The 11,400-nt window shown below is 54.4% G+C and overlaps 1 long non-coding RNA gene across 3 annotated transcripts; it reads right to left on the reverse strand.

Annotated features, from left to right (window-relative positions):
• Position 1: 1 nt before the first annotated feature.
• On the reverse strand, positions 2–9,723 carry LOC131498762 (uncharacterized). 3 transcript variants are annotated; one of them, XR_009255579.1, is made up of 4 exons: positions 9,389–9,723; positions 8,460–8,527; positions 7,305–7,408; positions 2–877 (listed from the first exon to the last, which is right to left on the reverse strand). It is a non-coding gene; the product is annotated as an uncharacterized LOC131498762 (long non-coding RNA). The 3 variants fall into 3 exon arrangements; XR_009255581.1 differs by lacking the exon at positions 8,460–8,527; XR_009255580.1 differs by lacking the exons at positions 7,305–7,408; positions 8,460–8,527; positions 9,389–9,723 and adding an exon at positions 3,914–4,444.
• Positions 9,724–11,400: the final 1,677 nt, after the last annotated feature.

An 11,400-nucleotide genomic window follows, 5' to 3' on the forward strand; every position in this document is an offset into this window, starting at 1 on the left:
CTCCTTTTTTTTTTTTCTTTTTATTTTCCTTTTCTTCTACTTCTTCTTTTTTGTTTTGTTTTTTTTGTTTGTTTGTTTTGGTTTGTTTTGGTTTGGTGTTTTGGTAAGGATTTCCGCCCCCGCCCCCCCTTAGAAGTTTTTGTTTCCATATGGGAGGAGGGGAGGGAGCCTCTGGGCCACCTAGAATGAGGGGCCTCCCCAAAACAACACCCCACCTCTCCTGCTTTCGGTTCCAGATCTGAAGGAAGGGATGGGAGTAGAGGTAGCCGAGGAATCTGAGCTGAAATGGGGTATTTGGAGCAGGGACCCCAGAGTTCCCAGATCTTCTCAGCGGCTCTACCCCTCTTGGAATTGCCCCTTCTAGGTGGGACTGTTCACTGTTCTGTTGTCAGGTTGTTATGGTGGGGGAAGGGGGTGGGGGAGCGGTGTGCAGTGCCTGCTGGGAATGAGGCCGGCTCTGGGATTGGTCCAGTCCTGTGGGCATGACTCTTGCGACGGGCTGGAACAACTTCCGGTGGCGTCTTCGGTGGTTTGACTTAGAGTAATGGGAATGAAGGTCTCTGTTGGGATGTCACTGAGTCAAGTACTTTCTGGGGTGCTTCTGGCACTCCTTATGATGTCACGGGAAGCAGTTCCCCAGAGGTCACTTCCTGTGATGACACAAGAGACAGGTACTTCCTATGATGTCTCAGTGAGCCTTCCTTGGAGGCTACTTCAGGGATATCATGGGGCCAAGTACTTCCTGTGGGATCTCCAGGGTATTTCCCGTGACGTCACTGGGATGGAGCATGCACTTCCCGTACTGGGCCATGGCCAGTCACTGACACTCCTTCTCCACTCGCAGCCCTCTTTGGTGGGTCGTGGCCCGGGGGTCTTCCTAGGAGGAGAATGAGGGGTGGGACTTGGATCTTATCTGGAGAACTCTAAGGAAAAAGACCCAGTATTGCCAGGGCCACCTCTATCCGAACACACCAAGTCTGCGAGCTCACCTGGCAGCGAGGGGTGGGAGATGGAGCTGGTGAAAACTGCTGTTAAAGACCCCCATTCCCACCCCGCCTTTTGTGTGCATGCTCGTGTCCGCGTGGCTTTGTTCCATTGAGTCTGGTGAGCCAAACGTGTGGTGGCTCTGTCGGGCCATCATGACCCCAGTGTAGAGTTCAGTGAGCCACGGCAGGGGCCCTTGAGCTGGAATGCTCCGTGTGGTCTGAGAGTTTAGATTGGCTTGTGGTTTCCAGCAAGCTGGAGTGCTTTAGTAGTATCGGAGGGATCCGAGTGTCTTGGTGCTCTCTCACCACGGGCCCTGAGGCGCTAGAATGTTCTTTCTGGATGGAGTCTGCCAAGCCAGGCAGCCCTGAGAGATGGTTTGGGAGTGGCTTCCCTGAGCACTGCGGCTGTGGTCTGCTCTAAGGCCTTGTTGGCGGGCTGAGATTTCAGGGCCTGCCAACGCTATGGACTTAGAATAGCTGAGACCCACCTGTACCCTCGCCCATCTCCCCCTTTCCCTTGGAGACCACCTCCGCTCCCTCCAACCCAAAGCAGGGCCCCCTGGTTCCATCATCAGCATCTCTGGGGGAGGGGCACCCATGCCCATCCTCTCCCCCATTTGTTCCCCTCCTAGGTCTTCCAGACCCTTCTCTGTCCCATGGCTTTGGGGGAATCAGGCCTCCTCGTCTCTCTCCCACACGAGAGAAGAAAAGCCAGAGACAATTCCCACCCCTAAAGCCTGGGAGACCCCTGCCCCTCGCTAGAGAGCCACCCCCAAATCAAAATGTGAAAATCCCTAGAAAGCAATAGCCTTCAAGGTACCTTGCACTGAATTTCCCACCCCGCCCCTTCCACCTAATGGGAGGCTGTAGCTTGGGCACTAGGGTGACTTTTTTCCATGCCCTCTTCATCTCCAGGGTGGGGGGCAGGCCCCATTTCCCCACCCCCCACCTCCCATCGCTGCTGCCCCCACCCCTAGTCTCCAGACTGAACCCAGATGGAGATTCCAGTGCCAAAACAATTCTTGATGTAACTTTGTACATATCTTCTGCAGGGGGCGGGGGCGGGGGCGGGGGGGGGGGCTCTTGGGGTGGGAGGTGGAGGTGGCCCTGTGGGCCATTGCTCCCCTCCACCTCTCAAAAGACCCTACAGTATTTCGCACTATCTCCACCCATAGTGGGTATTGCAATGTCTAGCTGGAATATCCCCCTACGGCCCCCCAGGCCCCCACGAGGAGGGGAAGGAGCCAGGGAGAGGTAAAACACGGTCTGGGAGTGGGGAGGTGGGATTTGAAAGCGCTAATTTGCATATCATTTGCATCCTCAGCTGCCCTGGTTTGTCAGATGCTTTCTATAGCCCCTTTCAAGGGGGTCCGGGTCCCAATCAGCAGGACCCAGTAGTCCTGTCACACAGACACGTCTCTGGAGGCTGGGCCTCCCGAAAAACGTTCCCCTGGGGTATGTGTGTGACAACCCTCTCCCTATTCACATTTCTCGGGGACCCCCCCTACCCCACCAGCCAGGGGTATCTGAAAGGTAGTTTGCTAGCTCAGTGAGCTAGTTCACTCGCCAGATTGGTGAGTGGAGAGCCACACACCTTTCTCCATTTTTACCCTAGGAAACCCCCTCCACCACCTTCCCCAACCCTTGAAAGTCTCTTTGCATTCTGACCTCAATCTTTCGTGCTGCAGTGTGTCCAGAGGGGACACAGATGTGGGGTCAGGGATGGGGATCATTGACAGACCCACCGCCTCTTTTTTTTCTCCTCTTCCCTGTCAGCCAATCAGATCTCAGAGACTCTGAGTGGCCTCCTTGCACCCTGCTCTTCAGCACCCAGTAGGTGCTTAATAAGTGTTTGCTGCATTAAACTGTCTCCCTGTAACTCCCCATTCGCCCTCCAGCTCCCAACATCTTCCCCCAGAACTTCCCTCTCTCTTTCTTGGGCTCCCTATGGCTTTCTACCTTTTTCTCCTTGTGGCTCCCATCATTACCTGTCCTGTCTCTATCTTTGTCTAAATCTGTCTTTTGCCCTCTTCTCAACCCTCTCAAATCTCTCTCCTCCCCCATTCCCCCAGCAATTAAAAAAAAAAAAAAAAAGTGCCAAACTTCCTTAGAACTGAGCCGCTCTGGGGGGAGGGAACCTCAGATAGAGAGGAGAGAAATGGAGCCATCTCACTTTGAGGAGGCCCCTAAGAGGCATTGAAAGAGTCTGTGGACACTTAGCTAAATTGGGTCCCCCTTCCTCACCCCTCCCACCCTGAGTTTTTCTTAGAATCTTTGTAAGAAAAAAAAAAAAGAAAAAAAAAGAAAGAAAAAAAAAAAAAAAAACTCCCTCTCAGCTAACCCCTAACCTTTTGGATCCCCCAAATTCCACCAGCCGGGGAGAACCCCACTTTGCCTCCTTCAGGCAATTCTGTAGAAATTGGGGAGGGGACAAGCTCAACCCCTCTTCTGTTGGCCTCGAGGGACGGGTGCCAGCTGGATTCCAGAGAAGGACCTCAAAGCACTTAACGAGAAGGGGTTCAATGTGCCAAATTCACCTCCTTCATCCCCCGTCTCAGGGGCCTCTGAGCCAGCCTGCCCCAGCCACCTTCTTCTGCCCTGTCCCAACCATCTCTGCATGGGCAAGGAGGCTTCACTGCAATAATTATTAGGGGATCAGAAGGTGAAGATCGTGTGCCACCTTTATCTGCCCTAGCCTGCCCCGGACTTGTAGGTGGGAATTATGGGTATCCCAAGCGGAGTTTGGTAAGAGTCAGACTTAGAGACCGTTGGGGACCTAGGCTTGGAAGAACATGGCACCACTTTTCGGAGTGGTATTTCTTCTCCCCTTCTTAACCCCCAAGTCCCGCACTCTCCCGTCTTTCCGTTTCTCTTGCCTACTTCTCCATCCCCCACCCTCCTTACTTCGTTTCTGATTGGTGGCCTACCGTTTGGAAACCGAGGGGATTCCCCTGCATTGATTGTCGCTGTGGCAAGACCAGGACTCGAGGTCGCGAAACGCGGAGCGGTGGAAAAAGTATTAACTAAGAGCGGCGACGAGGCTGGCTATTGGGGGCGGGCGTCCAGGCTGCTGATTGGGTGCCCACCTCTCGCGACAGCCAGGCAGGCCTTCGCTGTTGGCCACGCCCCTGCCCCGCGCCGACTTTGAAACTCCGAGGCCGGCTATCGCGAAAGCCTGAACCGGATGTCACGATGGGGAGGACGGGATCGCGATGCCCAAGTTGGGGCACCGAGGGCCGGGGACACAAGTTTACGGCTCTCGTGGAGTCGCGACACCCAGCCCTGCTATCTGATCCCTCTACACTGCAGTCAGCTGTCTGGACGCCGTGGTGGAGGGGCTTCTCTCGGTGGCGCCGCGGCTGGTGTGTGTCAGGTCCGTCTCAGTGGCCCCTGCCAGTCGCGTTGGGGATTGCTGGGTGGCAGGGAGGGAGATGGGGAACGTCTCTGTGGGGGGAGGGGGTGGGGGGGGTGGGGGTTGCTGTTTTTTAACCCCTTCTCAGCCAGTCCAGGACATTCTTGTCTCTCAGAGATAAGTGGGGGGGACCGCCTAATCCCCCTCCCGCACACCTTTCCTCCTCCCTACCCCACCCCCCCAAAACCACCAACCTCTCATATTCTAAGTGACTCCATCACCACCGGCCACCGGGACCTGCGGCCTCATTGCTCCAGCCCGCCCCACTCGACCGTCAGACTCGCTCATCGAACTCTTTTTGATTAACCCTTTCTGTGTTCATCCCACGGAAAACTGTGTGTCCGGCGAGGGGGAGGGGGGAGGCGAGGGGCAGCAGCTACCTTTCCTCCATCTCCTCCCACCGCCCATGCCTCCCCACCCGCACCCCATCCCATGGCCTACCCCATCCCTCACCTTAGGGTCCTCCCCGCCCTGGGGAGAGTGACCCTTTATAAATATCTCTGCTGTTTGGCTTTGTCCCTTTCAAAGGCGGGGCCAGGGGCGTGGCCTCCTGCACGCGGAGCGCTGACTCCGGCCCCAGTCTTATCTGTGCCCTCCCCCCACACTCCCCACCCCTTCATTGTAAATAGTCACTTTTGTACTGGGTTTGAGCCAGGGGACGTGGGGAGTCATTTTTTTCCTTTGTGTTGACATCTCAGGCCCCTGGAGGCATGGCCCACATTCCGGTTACATTTGGGAGAATCCCAAGGTGGGTCCTCTCACCTGCCCCCAGTGCCGAGGATTTCAAGATATCAGTATTACTCCCAGAGGAATGCGGTGCACCGATCCCCTCCACGGGGAGGTGGGAGAGGCGTGGCAAAGGTGTAGTCTGACGGGATGTCTCGGTTGTCCCCATCTACGAAATGGGTTGGTCCTCCAGGTTCCCTGGGGAGCCTCGGTGAGATAATGGTGGAGTTAGCATCTCTCTTTGCCCCTTTCTCTGTTTGGGACAGACAGGGTAGGAGAGTGGAGGCGAGGGGATGACTGTCTATGGAGAACAGACCGCTAAATCCTTACTGGGGACCTTAAGCTAGCTTCTCCCACGCTTGTTCTCCCTCTTGGCCAATGGGGGGATTGGAGGACCTGTGAGGTCCCTTGGGTATCCCCAATCCTTACATTAAAGGCCCAAGCCCAGAGCTGGCCCGCTGCCTGCTGTCCCACATTCCCACATTCCGTTTCTTGGGCCCAGACCATCCGCCATGTGGCCATGCCTCCAGTGCCTCCATTCAACCCCCTCTAACTGATTCCTTCCATCCTCTGCGACCAGAGAAGCCGCCCACCTCCCCACCTCCCCCCCCTCCCCCACCCCCCCACCACCTCCAGAAGCTCCTGGCTGGGGCCCACTGCCCTCTCCCCTCCCCCTCCCCACATTGCCATGCCTGGGCCACGCCCACCCCCCCACCCACCACCCCCAGTGTCCGTCGTGTGACCTAGTGCACCATGTATTAGCTTCCATGGCCCCCACCCCGGCCCCCACCACACCCCTCCCCCCCTCCCCCCCTCCCTCGGCGACTTCACCTTTTTTTGCCGCGATAAACGCCATCTCAGCATCTGTGTCTAATGTTGTCTTTTTTGCTTGACATCACACACTCCTTCTTAACCCATCCCCTTCCCTCTCCCTCCTCCCCACACCTCCCCCCTCATCCTGAATTCTTTCCCCCTTTCCCTCGAGGGCTCTGGGCATCCAGGGGAGGGGGTGGGGGGACCCCTGAGGATGGGCTCAGGAGGGGGAAAGAGGGGAGGGGTGGATTATTCTCTCTGGACTGGGCCAGCACCCAGAGCAAATGTGTCAGAGGAGAGCCAGCATCCAGGTTTGGGGGGGGGGGGGGGGCTCAGTGTCCAATCAGGAGGGTCCACGCCACTACCTGCACCACATATACTCAGCACGACGGCCGCACAAAGACGCTCCTGGACCCAAGTCCACACGCACAGCATTGCAAACGCACAGCCCTGAGCAGAGTCAGGATAGCCTGGGGTTACGGTTTTGGAGTCAGGTAAGATCCGGATTCAGATCCCAGTGCTGCTATGTAACCCTGGGCCCTTGCCCCTCAGAACCTCCAGCTCCCGATGTATGAAACGGAGACGTTTTTAATGTTATTTCTACGGTCGATACCAGGATTCAATACACTTAAATCCGCTTAAAAAAAAAAATCCGCTTTAAAAAAAAAAAAAATACTGAGCACGTACAATCTATAAGGCACCACTCTGGGTGCTGGAGATAAAGCGGTTAACAAAACAGACCCAGATAGCTCTGCCTTCATGGAGCATAGATTCTCCTGGAAAACCTGGAGATTCTTCCTTAGCACAGAACCTGGCATGCGGGACTAAAACCAATTCAGAGGTTGCAAACCATCCGCCAGCAGGCCTGTCTGGTGCACACGCAATCTCGTTGGGCCCGAACAGCGGTTTGTGTGAATTTGGTGCCAGCATTTAAACCTTGGGAGACTTCTGAAAATGTGGGTTGCAGGACCCTCCTGAGGCATCAGATGTGCCATTATCTGGTGATAGCCACGTGGCCAGAATTGGCCCGAGTGGGCCAGTCACTACCCCTCATCCAGGGCAGGCAGCATCAGCCCCTCCCTCACCCTACACTCTGCTTTGGTGTCACCTGCCTGGCCCCTGGACACATCTGAGTTTGCAACCCCTGTGGTAAACGTTTAATACCAAGCCCCTTACATTTTGGAGGTGTCAGAGATGGCTGGGCAGGTGATGCTGTCCCAAGCACGAGGACGAATGGCATTGGAGTTTGAGAGACAGGTTTAGGGTGAGGCCAGACGGGCAGGTTCCGGTGTGACTGGGGTGCCTCGCTTCCTCTCTCTGGGTCTCAGTCTCCACGTATGGAAAATACCCTACAAAGGTGTACTTACCTTCTGGAATATTCCAGAAGGATTCCACGGGCGCATCACCCCATCAGCACCTGACACAGAAGAGATGCTCAGCACACGGTGGTCACTTGTAGAGATCCTTCCAACTGAAAAATAACAATAAAAGGGTTCTAGGGAAGAACAGAAACCGAGAGAGGGGGGTAGGAGGAAGGAAACTGAGGCTAGGACAAAGTGAGAAGGCAAGTAGCAGACGTGGAGAAGAGTCCTCAGCTGCTCGGGGTGTGGTTTTGTTTTTTTTTTTTTCATTCATTCAGTCAACCATCCATTCATTCATTTGTTCCGCAGACATTTATTGAGCACCTGCTATGTTCTCAGGCCTAGGGACATGGCAATAGCCCTGACAGGTCACTGTTCTCGTGTTGCCAGCCCGAAAGCCACATCCGCACCTCTTAGCACACAGTCGATGCTCAAAAGTCTACCATTCCTGGCCCCACAGGCACGTCTGGTCCTGGTCTGTGGCCCACAAGTATTGCCTGGTATTCAGAAATATTGCCTAGCCAGGCCATTTTCTGGAAAAGTCGAGGACTTTTCCGCCAGGAAGCTGGGAACTTCAAAGGGATTTGAGGGAGAGGGTGGAGTGTGGTCTCTAGTCTGCTTTGTGACTTTGGGAATCTCTCTGACCTCTCTGACCCAGGAAGTGGAAAGGAGAGGAGCCGAGGTCAGGATGTAGGTGAGTAATGGGGGATTCCTGACTCCCTCAAAGCCTCCAAACCTCCTCTGGAGGGGGGGGGGCGGATTTTAGGGGTGCAGGGTGGCCTCAATGAGAAGAGAGATGAAGAAAAAAGAAGGAGTTGCCTGGAGGAGGGAGATGGCCCCTGAGGCAGGGCTGGGAGGGGAGGAAGGAGGGAAGAGCGGGGCCTGGGTCCGGGGATGGGGGTCTCCGGAGTGGCTCTGAGAGAGCACATCAGAGCAAGGTCATTTGGAGAGAACAGAGAAGGCAGAGGTGGACCGGCAGAGAGGGAAAGACAAGCAGAAACACGAAACAGACAAGAGACAGAAACAAGACAGGGATGGGGATACGGTTGCCAGATGTAGCATATAAAAATACAGTATGTCCGGTGACCTTTGAATTTCAGATTAAAAAAAAAAATTCCTTAAGGATAAATATATCCCGTGCAATGTTGGAGCTATACTTACACTAAATGTTAGCTGTTGCTTATCTAAAATCCAAAGGTAGCTGGGCATCCTGGATTTTATCCGGCAACCTTAAAAGGAAGAGAACACAGAGATCTGAGGGGCATCAGTGACGCCAGGACAACTAGTCAGAGGAGTCAGGTCGTCTGGGTCCACTTTCTGGAATCCTAAAGCCGGTGTGCTTGGCTCAGCGCCCCTCTCTCTCCCCGGGTCCCCTTCTCTCTGCCCCTGGGGCTCCCTCTCTCTGCGTCAGTCTCCCCAGCTCTCTGCCTCTCAGACCCCTCTCTTTTCCACTCCGTTTCCCTCTCCTGCAGACAGTCTCTCTGTTCCCTCCATTCCTCTTCCCCCTTCAGTCTTGCTCTACCCTCAGGCATCTGCCTCAGACATCAAAGGTGATTGACCCACCAGGTCACCCTTCCCTAAGTTAAGTGGGCTTCGGGGCAAGTGACAAGCAGGTGGGGAGTGCATTCAGGGACACTACTGTTTTCCTCAGTCAGGGCTGTTGAAGCTTGGGGCTGGGAGGGGGAAGAGACAGTCTACTGGAAAAACTCTCCATCAGCAGGCCAGGCCTTGGTGAGTCTGGCAAGTACAGACCTCCCCAGGGTCCCCTCCATCCTCCTATCCCCAACTGTGACTTAGTCTTTCTAAAGTGTCCTCTCCACCAAAACGCCCCATTGCAGCATTCTGGAGAGAGCTCGGCCACATGGTTTCTGCCCCCCCCCCCCCCCACGCCCTTGCCTCTGTCTCTCTCTCTGCCTCAGTTTACCTTCAGTACCTCTGGGTGTCTGTCTCATCACATCTGCCTCCTTCCATCGCTCTTTTTCTCCCCCCCCCCACCTCTTTTTTTTTTTTTTTTAATTTCATCTCCTTGTATCCCTCCAGGGCTCTGCCTCTCTGCTCGCTTCCGCTGGGGGGGTGGGATCTCTGCGTACCTCTCTGAATCACTTTCTGTTTCTGCCCGCCTCCGCATCTCCTTCTCCCTGTGTACCCATTATCGCTGAGGGGCAGCGAACAGATTCCACTCCGGCCAGTGTAAACTTAGTAGGGGACACAGAGCCTGTATGAAGAAACTCTCCAGGCTGTGCCTTCAAGGCACTTCCAAATCTATCCTCCAGAAATAGCCGCCCAGGAACTGCTGGTCCTCCTGCAAGATCAGGAAGCCAGCCGCTGGGCTCCGCAAGGGCACCAGCCCTGGGAGCCGGTGGAGGCAGGGGCGGCGGCCTCGCGGCTACCTCCCTCCCCGCAGACTTTAGTTAGAAATTCAAGCTTCCCGCGAAGGCATCTGATTGGTGGACCCTAAACCTACTTCCGGAACGGCCAACCACAAGGTATTCTGGGAAGTGTAGTTTGTTTTTTGTTTTTTTTTTTTGGCTTGCCAGTCTGCGGTCGCAGGAAAGCGCTGCGGAAGACTGGGACAGACGCTACGCGGAAGAGATGTTGGGGGGACCCGTTTTCTCCCCAATATCGCACGCCCTCTTTCTCTGTCCACCTCTCTTTCTATGTGCATGTGTTTCCCACCTTCAGTCTTTCAGTTTGCCTCTATTTTTCTCTTTGTTGCCTCTTTTTCACCGTCCAGTTGTAGTTCAGTCCTTCCACCTCTATGGCCTTCTCTGTCTTCTTTCTTCGCCACTGGCTGTGCCAAGCCCCACTGCGTTCCTGCCTCATCCCCACCTTTATCCCCAGTTCCAGCTCCAGTGTTGAGCAGAGTCTCCCTCCTGGCCCTCACCCCATTCTCAGCTGGACTGGAAGCTGAGAGTTCTAAAGCAGGGAATATATGGATGTCCCTGGTTCCAGGAACAAGCTAGGAAGAGAACCCAGGCTCTGACCTTACTCAGCTGCTCTCCCTGCAGGTGGGCAACGTGAACCACAAGTTGGGTGAGTTCCTGGCCGGGGCTGAAGTGGCCACAGAGGTTTAGGGACAGAGCTAGACCCTCTGTTGGCCAGATATAATTGAACACTCCTGGCAGCTGTGGCCACGGCCACCTGCTCCCATCTGCACTATTCTTTCTCTGACCCAGTCATCCCAGAACCACCGGGAAATGGAGCTGCATCTTTCTCAGGAAGCACATGGTCATTCAAAAGGTATTAAGTGTCTACTATATGCCAGGCACTGTTCTAGACATTGAGTAACAAAAAGAGACAATTCTTCCTATCCTGGGGACCTTATACATTATGGGGGGGGGGGAGAGATGGACAATAAACAAGATAAATAAGTAAATCACACAGTACACTAGGTGATAATACACATCATAAAGAAAAATGAAGCAGAGAAGGGAAACTGAGAATTCTGGGAGAAAGAGGCATTACAATTTTCAATAAGGGGAACGGTGAGACTTTACTGGAAATATGACATGTGAGTAAATACCTGAAAGAGGTGGCGGTGGGCATGTGGGTACCTGGGGAAAGAGCATTCCAGGCAGAGAAAACAGCAAGTGCAAAGGGCCTAGGGTGGGATGTCCCTGAAGTATGCGTGGAATAGCAAGGAGGCCAGGGTGGCTGGAACAGACTGAAGAAGGAAAGGATGGGAGGAAATGGGGTCAGAAAAGAGAGAAAGGGGGCCATATTATTTAGGATCTTGGGGGCTAGTGTAGGACTTCTACTTTTCCTCCTAGTGAGATAAAAGCCATGGGACGTTTCTGAGCAGACAGATGGGAGCCGACTCAGGTTTTAACAAGATCCCTTTGGGGGGGGGGTGGGGGGGGGGCTAGAGAGTAAACAAGGAGCCTAGGGAGAGGGTGACTGAAGTAATCCAGGAAGAAGATGATGGTGACTGAACCAGATGGTGACTGTGGAGGCAGAAAGGAGTAGTCAAACACTGATAGAACATGAAGGTAGCACTGTTACCATTGACTGGCAGACTGGATGTGGGGAGTGAAAGAGAAACAAAAGTCAGGGATGACTCCAACTTACATGAAACTCTTAGCGCCGGAGTTGGGTTCCGATT

The sequence above is a fragment of the Neofelis nebulosa genome, chromosome 17, assembly GCF_028018385.1.
Source record: "Neofelis nebulosa isolate mNeoNeb1 chromosome 17, mNeoNeb1.pri, whole genome shotgun sequence".
In the NCBI taxonomy this organism is placed as follows: domain Eukaryota; kingdom Metazoa; phylum Chordata; class Mammalia; order Carnivora; family Felidae; genus Neofelis; species Neofelis nebulosa.